The sequence below is a fragment of the Vicugna pacos genome, unplaced genomic scaffold (assembly GCF_048564905.1).
Source record: "Vicugna pacos unplaced genomic scaffold, VicPac4 scaffold_119, whole genome shotgun sequence".
Classification (NCBI taxonomy): Eukaryota; Metazoa; Chordata; class Mammalia; order Artiodactyla; family Camelidae; genus Vicugna; species Vicugna pacos.
In genome coordinates this window covers 319372-336933 of record NW_027328799.1, presented here as the reverse complement: position 1 = coordinate 336933, position 17562 = coordinate 319372, and the positions used below count along the sequence as shown (strand labels likewise).

The window sequence follows — 17562 nt, the reverse complement described above, 5'->3', positions numbered from 1 at the left end:
CATTCTCGGGCACATAGCGGTGCCTTTAGTGGATACAGAGTGTCCACTGGGAGCCACATGGGCTGATATGGCTCACCGAGGTGAGTAGCTGATAGATGCAAAAGAAATTCTCCTCTGAGATGATCTCCATGGTTTGGACTACAACGGGAAGAGTCTGGTGGTCCTCAGCACACTGCACGTAGTCAGGGATGCTCATGTTGCAGGCCCTGCTGAGACAGGAGAGGAGATCGAGGTACATACTCTGCTGTGTGCTATGGGCCCATCTGGGTTGCGGTGACCTGGTGTGTACCAGACAGAAGGCAAGGGAAGCCAAAGCAAATCCGGGGGTACAGTTTGTCCTCAGAGTCTGCACATGGCTACTGTAGCTCGGATCACATTACCCAGTTTTTGGTCTAGGCTTCCTGCCCCTGCAGAGAAATGTCATTTCTTATTTTATATTTCCAAGCACCAAGCAAGGCTCTGATATGAAGTCACTACTCAAAAATGCTGAATTAAGAAATGAACAAAGGATATGCTTTCCCCAAACCCCTTCAGCAGAATATAAAGAAAAGGACCACAGTAGGATCAAAAGATCTGGAATTCTATTCAATTGATTTGAACCGCTTAGCTTCATAGTAATGGATAAGAAAACTTGCCTTGGGGTAGAGGGTACTGTTCATTTGTGGAGCACATGCTTAGCATGTACGAGGTCCTGGGTTCAAACCCCAGTACCTCATTTTAAAAAATCAAACAAATAAATACACCTAATTTCCCTCCTGAAGAAGTATTTTTTAATTCAAAAGTCAAAAAACACCTTGCAATTGACACAACATTGTAAACTTGACTATACATCAATTAAAAAAAATCCTTGCCTTGCAAGAATATATCTGGATTACGGATGTTTGCAAATGTAAAATGCCTAGGGTACCACCTGCATAAAAAGTGGTGACTGTACAAATGTACTATCCCCCCTTTATGAGCTATTCTTCCTTTGGGGGAGTTATAACCTCTCAGAGCTAATTTTCTCAGTTTAAAAAATATAAACATTACCTGGTTCTCAGTACTGCTGAAGAATCAGATAACCCTAAGAAAGCATCTGACCCACAGAATTTACTCAATAAATGTTTTTTGAATGAATGAATAAACAAGCAAAGTGAATGCTGCTCCCTGCCAAAGACCATCATAATGATACTTCCTGGAAATCCCAAGCCCACGTTCACCAGACTCTGCACTAACAATGTGGGTGACCTGGGCAGGCCTGTGTGCTTCTCTAAGCCCCAATTTAATCGTGGATAGAAATGAGGGCAATAACACAAACCTCAAATTGTTAGTGAGTCAGTAATGAATTGTACCCCAATATTGCAAGATGGAACCATTAAGGAAAACTGGGCAAAGAGTCCATAGGCTCTCTCCATATTATCTCTTACTACCACATGGGAATCTACATTACATCTCAAAATAAAAAGTCTAATTTTTTAAAGAGGTTTTCGAGGTTAGGTGAGCTCACTGTCTCAAATAAGGAACACACAGTACAAATAGGACAATGCCCAGCCCATGAGATACACTCAGTTAACATTCCCACTGAGCCCACTAGTCCCTCCAACTTCTAATGGTGTCCACTTCCAAGAGCCCATGTGACCATCCTTGTTCTAATTTTCTATTTGTAATTTTTTTCTTTTCATTAAATACAAACACCCAATTCCATAGAATTCTTACCAGATATCATGATGGCAGCCCTTCAAAACCTGACCACAGAGATCATGATGGCAGCCCTTCTTGGTGAAACAATAAAATGAATAGCCATTTTCACAAGACCTCTGAGTAAATCTACTAGGGAACTTCATCCTGGACTGAGGAAGAAGACTGGGGAGGAGGGGGCATTCAGGGGCACAGAGAATCATGGGCCACCTGTCCCACGATGGACTTTAGACTCACCCTCACCCTTCAGGAACTACTAAATACACACAGACAGAGTGCTATGGACAAGATTTTTTTTTTTAAACAAATCCCTGAATCCCTAGCAGGTCTTGTTTCTACCCATACACAAATGGCTTATTTGCATAATGTTTCACAAAAGCCTTAAAATATTATCACCCCAACTTGACACATCAAGAAACTGAGGTAGAGTAGTTTATCACATTCTACAAGATTAGAGAGAGGCCACGTCAGACACCGTATTTAAATCCAAGCCCCTGCTCCAGTGCTCACACTAGAAAGTGTGACATACTGCCCCTTTCCTGCCCTCTCCCTGCAATCAATCTCTGAATAGTCTTTTCTGTGTCACCTGGAATCACAATCACATTCATTTTCCACAAAGAGCTATGTCACTCCTTGGAGGACTTTTCAAAATCTAAAGGGTTGGTTTGAGAGGAGAGATTTGCATTTTCTGTTTCTCAAAGGAAACATGGCTTTAAAAGAAACTGAAAAGTAGTTATCTAGTCTAAGCCCTCATTGTGCAGAGAAAGAACCGGAGGCTCAGAAGAGATGAGGAAAGGGCCTTATTAACAAATATTGCCTCAGCGCAGCACCAAGCCAGACCTGGCACTTCTAGGGGAGGATCTGAAAGGCCCAGGAGAATGAGTGTTAGAAAACAGAAAGAGAAGAAGCATACAAGGCCCCGTCTCTTCACCACCATAACATGAATTTCCACCAAATTACCCAGAATGGGTGCAGCCAATATTAAGTTTGTCAAAAGAGGTTATAGAATTCTCAACCATAGTGGAAATTCCAACATTTACTGTGCTTTTTTCCCAGTTCAAGCATCAATTCAGTGGGCACTCTGTACCAGGGACTACACGAGGCCTGGGGTTCTCCCAAATACAGATCTCTATTACCACGTGTGCAAACCACATAAAGGCCACCAGAAGAAAAGCGCCCACAGATAAGATGGAATTACTGAAACTGAAAGCAGCAAAAGAGCATATATTACTAGGAAAAACGGTGCTCCTAGTAATGGACTCATGGACATAGAAAGCAAACTGTGTTTAGCAGGCAGGAAAGGGGGGATTAACAGATACAAATTAGTAAATATAAAATAAATGACAAGGACCTGCTACATAACACAGGGAACTATATTCAATTTCTTGTAGTGATTTATACTAAAAACAATCTAAAACATATATATATATACATATGCATATGTTTATAACTGAATCTCTGCTGTACACTTGAAACTAACATTGTAAATTGACTACACTTAAATAAAAAATAATTTTAAAAAATAAGTAAAAATAAATGCAATGCCATTAAGAAAAAATAAAAGAACTCTCTAATCCCCTTAACTGTAGGTGGTCGAGAAATCTAGCTGCAAACACCAAGTCCACTGGATCACTCCAGCACTGGCTGTCACTCTTTCTGACCATCAGAGAGTCACTTGCTTCACTGAGGTTACTTTTCTCTTCTGTGAAAGGCTACAGTTGCAACTAACGATGTATAGAATCTCATCATTCACAAGCCCAAAAAGTAGTGAGGACTTCACATGGGCCAGGCTCTGGTCAGATGAAAAGATAGGGTCCCAGATATATTCATGGGTAGAAGAAGTTTATGCCATAAAGGTATAAATTCTTCCTGTTTTGATAGACAGATTCATTTCAATTCTGGTTAGAATTCCTACCAGATTTTTCTTGGAATATAACAAGTTAATTTATGGTCAGGAATAGCCAAGAAATTTCTTTAGAACCACCACTTCGGAGGGGTGGATAGGTCATTCATTTCCACTGCTCTTTCTGAAGTGATGAAAACGTTCTGGAATAATAATGCATGCACCACTGTGAATATGCAAAAAGCTGCTGAATTGTACCAATTAAATGGATGGAATTCATGGTGTGTGAACTATATCACAATAAAACTGTCCTATGAAAATTATTTCTTGACAATTATTTTTCAGTTTATACACTAGTCTGTCCCACAATTTATGAAAAACAAAAAACCTAAACAAGCCAAACTATGCCAGGAGCACTTTAGGACTGCAATATCCCTGGGTCTCCAAGGCCTCTGGTGGTGCTGTTCCTGTTAACCCACACTAGCTGGGCTGGGCTAGTTAGGGACTGTAACTATCTTTTGAAAATCGAGGATCACTCCTTTCACCCTGGGAGAGGGAAGGAAGGAGGATGTCACAGCCTCATGCCTTCAGCACATTTTTAACAGAACCAAGCCCTGCTTTCACCACTGCAATCCCTCTCACTATGAAAACACGTGACATCAACAAGCACCTCCATCATAACACCTGAAAGTGTTCAAGGTACTTACCTGCGGCAGAAACATGGAGGGGGGAGACAGAACCTCGCTTAGCAGTGACGCTCCCTTTTCCCAACTCCACCAGGAGAAGCTGGGCGTTAGAGCCGGAGGCTTTCAGCCCAGGTAGCAGCGCCCACGCCACAGAGCTGGTCCTCAGGCAGCGGGAAAGGGAGAGCAGGGCAGCCCCGGGGTCGCGGGGCAGGGAAAGCGGGGAGGGGGACGCGGGCTGCAGCCTCGCTCGGAGGACAGCCCCAGCCCCAGTCCCAGGCGCCCGCCCCCGTCCGGGTCCGCAGACCCCGCCCGCCCGGGACACAGCCCGCCCAGGGGCGGGGACGGGCCGGCGGACGAGGAGAGGAAGCCCGGGAGGAGAGGGCTAGCGGGAGGGAGAGGGGAATGGGACGCCAGCCGCGGACTGAGGGGATCCCGGCTGGGTGAGAGGTGGCAGGTGCACACCAGGCCCTGGACACTGTGGCCGGGGCGCCGGGGCGCCGGGGCAGGTGGCGCTGGCAGAGGGGTCTGGCCTGAGCAATTCATCTGAACACGGGCTGACTAGCGCCCTTGGGGTCTGTGACAGGCGGACCGCCCTCCCGCAGCCGCCTGACCCCTTTCCTGGGAGCCCCCCACCTTGCACTTCCACAGTCAGAGGCCCCGGCAACAGGCAGGAACCAAAGGCCTACCGGGCGACGTAGTTGAGAAGCCTTTGGGCCCGATCCCCGGCTCGGATATGGAGCTCCCAACCAGCGGACCACTTTGCACTGACTGCGCATGCGCAGGAGGGCCAGCGATCCTCTGGGTTCTGTGAGAGAAGGTGGGACAGCGAGGGAGGGAGAAGATCGGAGCGGGTGGAGAGGACGGGAAAATTGGAGGGATACAGATGGACAGGATGAGCAGAGAGAAGGAAGGGCTCTGGAGAAAGGAGGGTCTTAGCGGAGTTGGAGAAAAAAAGCTTTACCTCTGGGGCACCCCTAGGCGGCAGACCTGCCTCTGTACCTTCTGTTACCCTTCAAGCCCCGCAGCTCAATTTTACCACCGTGATCCAACCCTCCGTCCGATGCTTCTGCAGAAACCCTAGGGAGATCACACCCGTTGCCCCCACGCGGAGCTGGGTTTTCTTTTGCTCTGAGAACCAAGCACCCGCAGGTGTTGTCGCTCAGAACTACCTTGGGAAGAGCACATATTCCCCTTTTACACGCTGGGAAACAGGCAGGCAGGATCTCTGCCTTAGCTCCACTGTCCCAGGTGTTGGGCTGGCGGGGAGAGGGATGGTACAAGATCAGAGCCCCAGACAGAGCAGACTGCCTGAGTGTTGGTGCATAGTCCCCATCCCTCCTGGGTAAACCATACCCACCCTAGTGGAAACATCAAGGGCTCACAGTAGTTCCCTGGGTGTGGGAGAGCTGTCCTCATGTGAAGGAAAAGTCCAGCTGGGCTAACAAGCTAAGTCACAAATCTAAGTGTGATAAGTGTCAGTTTACTGATCTAAATTCTGCTGGGCTATCTCGTAAATCTGAAGTTTAGTGTCAGTTTATTGGCCTAACAACCTAACTCGTAATTCCAAGCTCAACAAGTGTCAGTAATGTGATCTGTTACAAATTGATAAGCTCCAGTGTACTTATTCCTTGCTTTTTGTTCTTTGAGCCTTATTGGCTAATCCCCCCTTACTTGTAATTAAGCCTTTAAAACCTCATGTGCACGTCTTGGAGGTACTCAAAACTTCGGAGCCGAAGCCCCTCTGAGCCCACCGGTATAATAATTCTGAGTACTCCAACACTCCGATTGGTGCTTTTTTCTTGGCTGGCCTGTTTCCATAACACTCAGCTCCAGTGCCCAGCTTTCTAGGTAGATAGGAGTGTTACCAAGTCCAAATTAATTCTCCTCAGTGCAGGACAGGCCAATAAGTTGGGAGACCAGATGTTGGGGCATGGAATAGCAAGTTTCTGTAGACCTAGATGGCAAACTAATGTCCTGGAAAACCATCTCCCCAAGTCACAATTCAGGCTCCTTTCCTATGTGCTTGGTTAGTGCAAACTTCTTAGTGTAGGAATTCCTTCTTGTTAGAATCCTTTGTTCTTGCAGCTATCTGCGTGGGTCAGATCCCTGTAAACCTCCAACAAAAGAAACGTTATTTTCTATTCTGCAATTTGCTATCTTCTAATGAATGAAAAAGTGTTAAATATCCTTAAAGGTCAGAGGCTTCAGAATAGGCTCTCCTGTTTATTTCAGGCTCTAGGCAACATTGTTTTACAAGCAAGATGAAGCCTAGGTGACAGAGCACAGGGTTAAATTCAAAGGAACAAATCTAATATGGAGTCAGATTTGTTCTGTTATATTACCCGGCCAGAAGCCACTTGAGGATTTAAATCTCTTTAAGTTAAAAATAACTAAAATTTTAAAGGAATTTACATACATAGGTGGGAATGTGCAAAGCATATCTGGAAAAGCACCCAAAGGATAGTAAACAGAGGCATCTCCAGAGAGAGCTGAAAGAACAGAGGATGAGGGAAAACTTCTTTCACTTGTGTATTTTTGTGCTCTGTTTGAGTTTTTTTTAAACCATTTCCTTGTATTTCTTTTTCAGATAAAAGAAATGTGTAATGGAGCAAAGGAGTAATTAGCTTAGCAAATACAGCAGCCATGGAATCACTAGTCATCACTTTTGATTTAAGCCAGAAAGCATTTTTTGACTCTCTCCAATGTGCTCTGTCCTGTTTTAAGACTTCTATTAATATTATTATTATTATTATTATTATTATTATTATTATTATTATTATTATTACTATTACTACAAGTACTACTACTATGACTATTACTATTATTACTATTATTTTATGAAATAATAACACGGTTTACCTCACCCCTTCCCATGGCTGGTGGAAAACCAACTGAGTTTTTCTTGAGTTGTTTTCCAAGGAGTAGAGATGAGTTTATAAACAGAACACATCTTCAGGGCAAAACAGGCAGTGTGCATTACCAGCAGGCCAGACAGCAATGAAGGGTTTTCAATAGAGGCACCCAGAAGCTGAGAGAGAAAGCCTCCAGGACACTACAAAAAGCTGCCCAAACTGCCATCTCCATGGTACTACTGAAATAGGAAAGAACAAATCTGACTCCATATTTGATCTGTTTCTTTCAATTTAACAAATCCAAGTTAATATGCTCCGGTCTTTTCATGGGTTATGATGTCACAGAGGAAACGGACAGGTCAACAAGGAACCACTCTGCCGTGATCACGGAGCCGGGGAAAGGGATGGGCTGCAAGATGTATGAAGCAGCCACAACTGTGCCCGTGCTTCTAGGCAGGAATCCAAAATCGCCTCGACAAGGTGTCAAACATTTGTGCCCATGTCCTCATCAACAGACATGTATTAAAGACAAATGGAAACATATAAAAGGCCAATACCCTTGCTGGGTACACCGTCCAAAGAACAAAGTCTCAGTTTGACAACTGGCCATCTCGGTTCCATGGGATTCATTCTTGGAGAACCTTAAAAACCACTCTTCTGTCCTCAAGAATTGCTGCATATTTGTCCTATCTTTGGCTCAGGGATGCAGCACGTTCAAGTGAACTTTAATGTCTGCACAGATTTGACTGTCTTTTTCCAGGTTCACTTGTCCATTCAAAAGAGGCCTGAGCTAAGTCCATCCTCCGTAAGATCTATTCCCTCCAGTGACAGCTCATTGAGCCTGCAATTAAAAGCCAAGTGAACAAGACTGTCCTCAGCTAAAAAGTTCACCCACCCTTCACTGTTTTCTTAATCTCCTCTTCTGGCTAATTGCAACAGACTAACACCTCCCTCCACCAAGATACCCAACTATGTCATTTTTCTCCCCAAAGAGAAAATAAGGTCCATAAAATAGGAGACAACTCCATAGTCACCTCTGAATTCTTAGCATATAGTAATGTCAATAAATACAACTCAGATTATTGTTAGTTTCCTTTAAAACCTTTCTGGTTATTTGAATGAGACCTTGGAAGAGAGGTGTTTGCTGTCAAGTATCTTGATCCACAAGACTCTGGAGGCCTTTTTCGGAATAGCTGTTCACTGATTCATTCAAAATACAACTTATCAATCAAGGAGTAGCTGTGCTTTTCTGCCAGGAGTTTGTGGTCACTCTCATGCCAGAACAGCTTTAAACTATATCCTTACTTTGGATTTGTTATTTTTCCCCTCTTCCAACAAAATTGACTTTTCTTACTTTCTTGTCTTGAGGAATTTTTTTTTCCTATTTCACCCTTTAGTAAAGCAAGATTCTCAGGATGGGCTTGGCCCATTATATGATCACCCATCCAACTCCTAGTGTGAGAGGTCTGGGGCTCACATCCTTCCCTCCTGTCAAGGCAACTGAAAATCAGTTCAGGAGCCAACCAGCACACCACGGCTTCTAACGCTCACGTATCTCTCAGAAACCCTGCTTTCTCGTTTGTCTTGGCTTCTGAGAATTTTCCCTCACTTTCTTGACAATGAGTTGTGCAGCTTGAAAGATGAGGAAGGAAGGTTTTATTTCTCAATCAGCATTTTAAGGAACTTGTGTAATGAAGGTTTTCAGGAGTTTCTAGTACCCTCCATTGCCGAGACAGAAAACACACTAGACATTTTCTAAATTTACTTCTCATGTGCATTTTTTCTTTGCTTTTTTTTTCTTAACTGCTAACAGACATTTTTTAATTAAAAAAAAATAAGACCCCAAAAAGAATAGAACACTGAAGGGGCAAACAAAATTAAAGGGCAAAGACAGAAAAATGATAACTACTCTACAAAGTTAATGTAATACATACACTATGTATCAGATCAGCAATTCTCAGTAACAGCTAATTGAAACATGACCATGAGGTAAAATTTCTCTCCTGTCAGGACATGGCCAACAGAAAATACAATTAAACCAACAAACTAATTTCCTAAGTCTGGCGAGGTACAGAAGTCTACAAGCTAAATGTGTCTTATTCTAGAAAAGAGGGAGTCTCACCAGCTCTTTTCTGTGGAGCCTGAGCCCACGGGAGGACGGTAAAGTGAGCTCTGTAAGTACCCAATTAGCAAAGTGAGTGATGAATAAATAGACGTGAGCTTTGATGACAGAGATAATACTACTATTCGTTTGTCCTTTAAAGTATGACTTCACGTTCAGTGATCAATACTTCGGCGTCCTTAGGAGTTGAGATTTTAGGAAAATGCACAACCTGGGCCCAGATCTCCTCTTTAAGCTCGTGACACTGCAGTTAGTTGTCTCAAAGGCAGCTCCAACTCCACATGCAAAGAGCTGACTTCACGGTGTTCCTCCCATAACCGTCCTTACCAGGGCCCCTGGTCGGAGGGTAAGGTCTCCCTGCGTCTCCCAACTCAGGCCCATCACTCACAGATGTGAATGGACCCCTTCTTCAGGGCCCAGATATCCTCAGACACCGAGTCCCACCACCCACACCTGACCTACCAGATACTCACTGTCACTCACTCAGCACTGACTCTGTGCTGGGACCATGCTGCACACTGCAAACGTTATCTCACTGGATCTCCACAACAGTCCTGGGAATTGGGTACATCGCTGCTTCAATTGATTAGATAAATTGTTTCACTTCCTTGAGTGCGTCATTCAAACTGACACGGCTACTGAGCCACAAGCCTGGGCCTGAAAACCACTTGAAAATTGGACACTGCTACACCTCGCAGCCACCCTACTCTGACTCATCACATCATCTCCTGCCAAGCCTTCTAAATGTTTCCAAACATTCTAGAAGACAAATATGAACTATGAGAGCACCCCACTCTCCTACTTAAAATCTGTCAATGATGGTTCACTCCCCTTAGGAGAAAGCCCAACCAGGCCTGAGCACAGCCTAAGGCCCCAGCATCCGCTTTCCCTGCACGGCCGCGCCGCCTCACCCACCACGCAGCTCTACACGTGCCGTGTCTAGGACAGGGATGCTGACTCCGCACAACCCAGGTCTTGTCTCACTCGAACAATGATCACCTTCTTCAGTGTTCATCTTCTTCATTGCTGACTCTCACAAAAATGTTTTCTCATGATGAATCAATATCTTTTTCCTTACAACTGCCCATCATTAATAATGAGCTCCCCCCAAAAGAGAGAAGACCTAATTCTCAGTCTCCTTATCTGTAAAGTGAGAATAACAAGGAAATATGTGAGGTTTCAAGAGAAATAATATTCATGTGAGGCTGAGGGGCAATTCCATCATACAGTAAGCATTCAATATGTGCTTACTTAATATTAATAAGAATATATTGCATTCTAGCAACCTTCAATCAATGTTTTATGACTTTGTCCAACAGACTACTGACAAACTGTTGGACGAACCACTTTGAGCAGATCAGCACAAGCATACTGGGAGAGGTAAGTGCTCACTCCAGTTACAGCTGCAGCCACCCAGCACTACGGGGCGGGGGCAGTTTGCTCAAACTCTTACATGTTGCTTGAGCATTTAGTTCTCATTATAGAATAAAGACAGTTGTTCTTTAGTCAAAGCTCCTGAAACATAAATCTTCAAAGATTGATGCAAATTAGGTTTCAAGTACAACACTCTCACTAGAATTTATTTGAAAATTATAGTCTTAGCTACTCCGCACATCAAAAGGGCATAATCTTAATGTATCTGACTAAATACACTGAAAGGGTTGTTTAAAAGTAATTAAGAAGAAGCCATTCAGAATAAGCTCTCAGTATCATCTGCACAAAGACCCACCCAAGGGTCTCATTTCTCACTTCCACATAGGTGTTTTCAAGTAGCTTACCTTGGGTCTTGGTTTCTTATAACACGGGGCGGGGAATAGTTGTGGATAGATTTATGTAGCAAATATATACCAAGGGTAATTGTTGTGAAGGAATTCTACAAATAAGAAGATTGATACATAGTCCCACCCATAAGAAATTCAGCCTTTCCATTTACAACAGCATTAAAAATAAAGTGAGAGATACATTTAACAAAAATTTACAAGATTTGTACATTGAACTTTTTGAAGTATCACCAGAATAAATTTTAAAAGATCTACATATATGGAAGACATCCCATTTTCATGGAATGATTGACAATATTATTAAAAATGTTAAGAATCCTCAAAGTGAACTATATATTCAGTGGAATCCCTATCAAAATTCCAGCTGACTTCTATGCAAAATTGAAAAACTGATCCCAAAATTCACATGGACTTGCAAGGGGCCCAGGACAGCAAAACAACCTTGAAAAAGAAGAGTAAAGTTGGAGGACTCACTTTAAAGTGTACTAAAATGCTATAGTACTAAGTCAGTATGATACTGGCATAAGTTTGGATAAATAAATCTAAAAGACACAATAAAAACCCACGGGGAAAAACTTACATTTACAGACACTTTTCCACTAGGGGGCCAAAAACACTCCATTGAAAGAATAGTCTATTCAACTAATGGTTCAGGGACAGCTGGGTATCTGCAGGCAAAAGAATCAATCTGGAATCTGAACACCCATATTTTATATAACAAATAAAATTAATTGAAAATAGATCACAGACAGAAATGTAAAAATTAAACCTATAAACTTTCTAAAAGAAGACACAGTATAAATCTTTGTGGGCCTAGGATAGGCTTTGGTTTCCTAGATACAAAACCAAGAGCACAAGTGATAGAAGGAAAAAGCAGATAAACTGGACTTCATCAAAACTAAAACCTTTTTCTTACAAAGGACGTCATCAAGAAAGTGAAATGACAGGGGAAAAGGGTATCTCAAGTCAGAGAGTGCGTGCTTTGCAAAAAAAAAAATAAATCTTTACATCTAACTACCTCCCTTGTAAAGAAATTGTTTTAACGTTAAAAAAAAATATAGTTAAAGGACAATGTGCAGAATAGAAGAAAAATTTTGCAAAGTATGTATCTAATAAGAGAGTAGTATCCAGGATATATAACGAATGCTTACAACTGAACAATACAAAAAAATACACCCAATTTTTAAATTTACCACGAATTTAAATAGATATACAAATGGCCAATAATCATATGAAAAGATGATCAGCATCACTAGGGAAGTCAAAAACAAAATGAGATCTCATTTTACACCCACTAGGATGGTTATAACCAAAACATGGACAATAACAAATGTCGTTCAGGAGGCAGAGAAACCTCATATGTGGCCAGGGGAAAGGAACAATGTTGCAGCTTCTTTTTAGAAGTCTGGTATTTCCTCAAAAGCTTAGAGTTATATGTCTCAGCAATTCCACTCCTACATATAGAGTCATCTCTCAATATCCTTGGGGAGTTGGTTTCAGGAACCCCACACCCTGGATACCATAATCCAAGGATGTTCGAGTCCCTTTACAATCAACCATCTGGATTCATGTAGTGGAAACTACAGATATGGCGGGGCAAATGTACAGCCAACAGAATGAAAACATATTCTCATAAAAAATTTCACATCAATATTCATAGCAGTATCATTCAGAGTAGCCAAAAGTTACTAACAATATCCATCCATCAATGAACGGATAAACAAAATTACCAAGAATAGGCCCACAAACTTTTGGTCATTGAAATTTTGACAAAGGAGGTGAGAAAATACAATGGAGTAAAGACAGCCTCTTCAGCAAATGGTGTAGGGAAAACTTAACAGCTGCATGTAAATCATTGAAGTTAGACTACTCCCTCACAGAATATACAAAAATGAATACAAAATGTGTTAAAGACTTAAACATGTAGACAAGACACAATAAACCTCTTAGAAGCAACCATAGGCAAAACATCTGACATACATCTCAGCAATGTTTTCCTAGAGCAGTCTACTCAAGCAATAGAAAAACAACCAAAAATATACAAGAGGGATCTAATTAAACTTACAAGCTTTTGCACAGCTATGGAAACAGTAAGCAAAACAAAAAGACAACCAACCTATGGAATGGGAGAAAATATTTACAATAAATGAAACTGCTAGGGGCTTAATTCCCAGAATATGTAAACAGTTTTTACACTTAATAAGAAAGAAAAACAAACAATTCAATTCAAATATTGGCAGAAGTCCTAAAGAAACATTTCTCCAATGAAGACTTACAAACGGCCAGTAGCCACATGAAAAAATATTCAATATCATTATCAGAGAAATGCAAATCAAAACTGCAATCAAGTATCACCTCTCACCAGTCAGAATAGCCATCATTCAGAAGTTCACTGACAATAAATACTGGAAAGTCTGCGGAGAATTGGGAACACACCTACACTGTGGTGGGGATACAGTTTGGTGGAGCCATTGTGGAAAAGTGTATAGATGTTCCTCTAAAGACATAAAATTGACCTCCCAGATGACCCAGCAATCCCACTCCTGGGCATATATCCAGAAGGAACCCTAATTGAAAAAGACACCTACACCCCAATGTACACAGCAGCACTATTTACAATATCAAGACATGGAAGCAACCGAAATGTCCACTGAGAGATGACTGGATAAAGAGGTTGTAGCATATTTGTCCAATAGACTACTATTCAGCCATAAAATAATAATAAAATAATGACTTTGGCAGCAACATCAATGGACCTGGAGAATGTCATTCTAAGTGAAGTAAGCCAGAAAGAGAAAGGAAAATACCATATGAGATTGCTCACATGTGGACTCTAAAAAAAAAAATAGAAAGAAACAAAAAAATAAACTTATCTACAGAACAGAAACAGACACAGAGACATAGAAACCAAACTATGGTTACCAGTGGGGAGAGGGTGTGGGAAGGAATAAACTGGGAGTTCAAGATTTGCAGATACTGAGTATGTAAAGAATAAACAGCAAGTTTATACTGTATAGCACAGGAGAATATATTTAATATCTTATAGTAACTTATGTTTAAAAAGAGGATGAAAATGAATACAGGTAGGTTCCTATTTAGCTGAAGTGTTGTGCTGTACACAAGAAACTAACACAAAATTATAAACTAACAAGACTTCAATGAAAATATTTTTAAATAGACCAAAAACGAAAAAAAAAGGAAAAGGATATTATCAAGCAAAAAGAATAAAGTACTGATTCAGGCTACAATTATGGATGAACCTTGAAATTTTATGCTAAAATAAGCCAGACACAGAAAGCCAAATAGTGCCCTATAAGGTGAACTGTATCTAAGCGTTTATTGTACTACTGTAAATTTTCCAGAGGTTTGAAATCTATCAATATCAAAATAAAATGTATTATGCATTAAAAACGCTTCCTCACAGGAGGGCTTTAATTATTAAATGCAGAAACGCATATAAAGCTCTTGGAAAAACAATTTGCACGTCCACACACAGTCACTGCTGTCACTGCCACTCAGAGGGTGGTGACAGCGCTGATGAGAGCTGCCTCCACTCGCTCCCCTGCAGAAAGGAGTGAAGGCCTGAGCTCTGACAGGCAGGGTGAGCGTGAACCTGAGTCATACACAGCCACGTTCCAGACTCTGCGTTACCCAACTTTCTTTCACAAACTGCAACATGTAATGTAAACACGCTAGAGGGATGTATCTTACAACACAGGGAATACAGACAATGTTTTACAGTAACTATAAATGGAGCATCTATTGTACACCTGAAACTAATATCATATTTTAAATCAGCTATATTTTTATGAAAAATTAAAAAATATTTTTAAAATGCTATCACTTTAATATTCAATTCGGTGTTTAAGTTACTACTAAACAGCTCAGAATGTATAAAAGCATTTAATTGTGCTGTTTGCTTACATATTTATTTACATTCAGCCTCTTGCTAAAAGAGAATTTAAACAATTCTGTTAAACACAGCTTAACAACCATAACAACAAAAAGGCAAAACTGAGAGTGAAGAGAAAATGAAGATTCAATACTTAAATGAAACCAGGGGGAAGTAAACTCATAAAAATGGATTCCATGAAGTCAGGGCAAGTGTTAAGGCTGACTAGAAATTCAGCTGTAGGATTCTTGGCAGCGAAACCAAAAAGAAAAGATGATGGGGCGGGTGGTAGAGCGTGTGCTTAGCGTGCACGGGGTCCTGGGTTGAAGCCCCAGGGCTTCCACTAACAGGTTCATACATCTAATTAACTGCCCCCCTAAAAGATCACCAAAGAAAAGAAAAAGAGAAATTTCTTTCCCAAAGAACCCTGATATTAAATTTGGATTAAATATTAAAAAAAAGAAAAAAAGAAAAATTCAAAAGATAAGTGACACTGAAGGAAAACCCCAGCTGGGCTAACAAGCTAAGTCACAAATCAAAGTGTGATAAGTGTCGGTTTCCTGATCTAAGTTTTGCTGGGGTACCTGGTAAATCTGAAGTTTATTGTCAGTTTACTGGGCTAATAAGCTAACCCGAAAATCCAAGGTCAACGGTTGTCAGTAACGTGATCTGTTCCAAATTGATAAGCTTCAGTGTACTGATTCCTTGCTTTTTGTTGTTTGAGCCTTATTGGGTAATAGCCCCATACTTGTAATTAACCCTATAAAACCTCATGTGCACGTCTTGGAGGTGCTCAGAGCTTTGGAAAAGAAACCCCTCTGAGCCCGCCAGCGTAATAAATCTCAGTACTCCAACCCTCTGTGTGATTCTTATTTCTTGGCTGGCCTTTTGTTTCCATAACAACACAAGCGATAATGCCCGTGAGATAAATCTGGGGAGGCTGCTGGTAAATCCCCATGTCTCACGTGGGAAAATCTGAAACATCCTTCTCACCACTCAGAGTCATCATAAGCCCACACCACACCTCCTGCCGTTAAATGCAGGAGCACGGTTAGGGCCCGGCCTTTGCTGTCTTTGTGTCATCACAGTGATACAGGATGGAAGGGGGAAGAGCACAGCCATTCAAGGAAGGCCGCAGCAATTGACATCAAAATGGTGAAGGATTCAACCCCCAATAGGCCTTGAGGCTCAGGATGAAGAGATTTAACTTCTAGCAGATCTTGAGCTTCAGTAAACATCCATTGTAATAGTAACCTGGTGAATAACATGCCCCAGGCACCATGGCAGTCCCAATGATAGCCACAAAAGGTCAAAGGGTGGGAAATGGCCAACTCCCAGGGAATCCTAGCCCCTTGCCCTAAGGCTGGTCCTTCTACTTATTAGCATATGAAACCACCAAGCCCAAGAAAACAAGCAAAACAGCGCCACCTCGCGTTCACCACTCTCTGTCCCTCTTTGGAGAAGACAGACCTTCTGTCTGTGGGGTGTGTACCTACTTCCAATCTGTGCATGAAACCCCCACACCTCGTGACGTTTCTCTTGCATTTCAATGTATCTGTCTGAATATATATACCTTTACTCAACACTAGCTTGCTCTTGAATTCTTTACTGCATGAAGTCAAAGAACAAAATCTGGTGGGGCACATCCCAGGGGCTCAACGAAAGCCTGGGACACAGCCCTTCTCATGCCCAACGTTTTTTATTCTTGTATCAACAGGACTGGGCTGTGAAGTGAGGTCTGAGGCCCCAGCTAAGGGACAGAACCAGCTTCCAGGTTTCTAATTTGCGGGCAGCCTCTCCCCCAGCTTGGGCCTTGGGGTCTGCCCGGTTCTCTGTGTTTCTCTGTTGTGCTGACTCCCCAGCCATACAGCGTAATCCTAGGCCTGTCCCCACAAAACCCTTCTCTCCAAAATACAAGCACGTCATGTCACAATCCTCTTGTTCAACCAGGAAATGTTCAGCCCACTTTTTTCCTCCCCAATAAATTACCCAACTGTCCTCCCTCCCATCACATCACTTCTTTCTTTGTGAGAACTCTGCACTCGCCACACCCCATCATGAACACAGGTGTCTTGCTGGCTGTGACCGAGATGTTTCTTTCTCACACAGCAAGCGTCCTTTCACTTTCCCCTTGTTACCTTAAAAAAGCCTTTCCTGAGTCACCCACCCCTCTGATTATGAACTCACAATGTGCTGAAGTTGCAGTCACTATGTGCATACATCCCAGTTTTGGCTAGGTTTCCATCACAAGATCTTCATTAAGGAGCTGCATCAAGAAGTTATACAGGGTATTCTTACATCAGAGTGGAGGAACCTGCAAAAAATTTAAACGGCTTTGAAGAGAGTGTTAACCAGGGACAGAGATGTCGCGGGTCCTAGTCAAAAGTATCATGAGGAAAAATGTTCTCCCAAGGCTCAGAGTGGCTTCTGAACACAGAATCCTCAGGGAGGAGGTGACAGGCAGTGATTAGGGTGGGTGATACAGGTTACGCTCCCCCAGCTGTGGAAGAATAGGTTTTTTTCTTGTTTTCCAAAGAATTTCTTACTACCTTTTTCTCTTATTGCCACATACCATTTCCTACGAATTAAGCATATCAATGTCAGTCATTTGGGCCACTTGGGAGAAGCTACACGATGCCATTCACAGGGATGGGGCATGACAGCCACACCAGTCTGGGTTGAAAGACCAGTGGGGGTATTTGCAAGGTA

General features: G+C 42.2%; 1 protein-coding gene across 1 annotated transcript in view; it reads right to left on the bottom strand.

Moving 5' to 3' along the window:
- Window positions 1–17562, bottom strand: part of LOC140695006 (uncharacterized) — a 153474-nt gene that overhangs the window by 25794 nt on the left and 110118 nt on the right. Inside the window, exons 22-23 of the mRNA XM_072957981.1 lie at window positions 17041–17167; window positions 77–206 (exon numbers count right to left, since the gene is read on the bottom strand). The gene's annotated coding sequence lies outside the window, so the exon portion shown is untranslated. The remainder of the gene's footprint in view (window positions 1–76; window positions 207–17040; window positions 17168–17562) is intronic.